This window comes from Ruditapes philippinarum, unplaced genomic scaffold (assembly GCF_026571515.1).
Source record: "Ruditapes philippinarum isolate M1 unplaced genomic scaffold, ASM2657151v2 ctg1429_1_1_1_1, whole genome shotgun sequence".
NCBI classification, from domain to species: domain Eukaryota; kingdom Metazoa; phylum Mollusca; class Bivalvia; order Venerida; family Veneridae; genus Ruditapes; species Ruditapes philippinarum.
Genome location: NW_026867369.1, coordinates 1 through 2,329, shown reverse-complemented (window position 1 = coordinate 2,329; position 2,329 = coordinate 1).

The following is a 2,329-nucleotide window of genomic DNA, read 5'->3' as shown; positions in this document are numbered from 1 at the left end:
AAGTGACAGTAACCCGGCATTCAATGAGCCGTACCCCTTTGCATGTATGTATATGTTTGTATTTAGTCTCTTTTTAATGAGGGTCCATCCGCCCGGTAAGGTACAAACAATAGCTTCCGATGCCGAGTACGGACCCCGGACACGTCACAAGTCATGCCCTTAAAAGTTAAATTTTTAATGAATCACAAAGTGGTGATAATTTGCCTCCATACAATTTCCACAGAGTCTTAGCTTTGAGCCAAAAGCAGGTCACTGTACGGCGGTCAATGAGAATCTAAATGTACAGTAACCTGAGAGAATAATGAAAGGAGGTAGCCCATTAAAGGGCTGTTGGTGCCAAGCAAAATGCCTGTCTTACAAGCCGTCCATCTGTGCTAGGGGCTCACGCACCCTAGCATCCTCGTCGTCTCTGTTTACATCGCAGGGCCACTCCCCTCGGCTTTAGTCAGGACATCGGCAGTTGTTGACGAAGTAGTAGTATTAGTAGTCCCGATAACGGGCAGGTTAATTTTAGTTTACTACCGTCAAGCCGCAAATTTTCTGCCTTTATTCCCCAAACTGTGCCTTCTTATAGCGACTTGCACGCACAGAGGGGAAGTGGAGAAGACAGACTAACCTGAATTTTAGTTTATACGAATTTATTTTATCTTGATTGTGTAGGAGGTTATAAGTTTTAACACTTGATGCCGAATACATTCCTTGGATCAGTGAGTGTAAATTTTTTGTTTAAAGGAACTGATGAGGTCCTAAAGCTATATAAATCATAAAATTTAAATATCTTACATTACAAGGTCTTTCTTTCAAATAGAATGGTCTGGAGACAGACCAATTTTACGAAAAATGATGTCTCGGTTGAGTCAGTGATTAGGTTATCTACCGACCCGTGATATGGCATAGCACATCGATCACCATTCAAAAATCAAATTATAAAGATAATGTTTTTGTTAAATCAATCAAAAAAAATTACTTTAAAACTACCTCTGACTACATGATATTATCAGTTTTTACTTTAAAAGTAAATTTTATAGATTTGCAATGAAATTAAATTTTTTCGTTCCCAAGTGTCAATGGTAAAAATCTACTGCTCACATTTGAAAATAGGTCCGAGTTTCATGAGCTTTCTTTAAATTTATGCATTGCTCAATGACAAAATAGAAATTGATTTTACAGAGAAAAGATGTTACTAAATCGTATCATGTAAAAATATTATAATATTTCACGATGTTATTTGCAAATATTTTTGATGTTTAATTTGGTGCATTTTCAAAATGGCGCCGATTATCGGCTAATATTCTGAACAAACAATCTATGTTTTGTAACAAAATGGCTTTAAAAAAACATCATTTTCCTGAAATAGTAATTTATCCTTTTTTCAAAAGTTTAAAGATTTTTTTAAATAACATCATGTCGTAAAACTTTCAGTTTTGCTCGTGTATTTAATATTCGCATTTTCTTTGAACACTTACATAATTTGCTTTATAGCAACTATACCGATTTATAACGAGACATGTATATTGTAGCGAGAAGGGTTTACATAGCGCGTTTCCAGACCATTCTATTTTGAAAGACATTGCTATACATAAGATCAGTTGCGTCTATTAAACAGACGGATATGCAAAATATAATTAAGAATTATATACTCAGAAGAAAAATTATTTCCAGTCCCATCGTGTTCAAAAAATCAATTGGAACCCCTTTTACGCGGGACTTCAACAGTCTTATAAAATGTCCAATATCAACATAATTCAACAGTTTGATATGTTCAACCGTTTAAATCACGCAATATTATTAGCTATATAATATTATATATTATGCTTCTCTGCTTTGTGGGAAACCAACATAGAATGTCTAGTGTACATGTATTTAAAGCTACATTAAATAAATTTAAAAAAAAACCAGAAACATCGACATTTCATTAGTACATTGGGTTTCATATCGACTCCAGATCTTATTATGGTGTCAAGACAACCAAAATGAGTTTTATAAGTATATATATATGCGACCTCATTGTGGCGAAATCGGAAGTACAATTTCTGTTTTGCATAAGAAACTCCGCCTTCGGTTATCCGTACATCAAAATTAAACAACAAACATGGCGATAAGTAGCAAGTCCTAAACATATAACGATATATTTCCGCATTGTAACGGATGTTTTCATACAAATTTTATATTTTTTATCAGCACGATTACAAGTGTACCGTGAAACTAAAACGGTAATAGTGTGTTTGCACGTGAAAAATCTCATATTTGCGTGTTCTGTATAGAGCAACTATAAACCGTGACGTAGCACATACACGAACTGATTATAGTCTTCATTTGCATGTTAAAA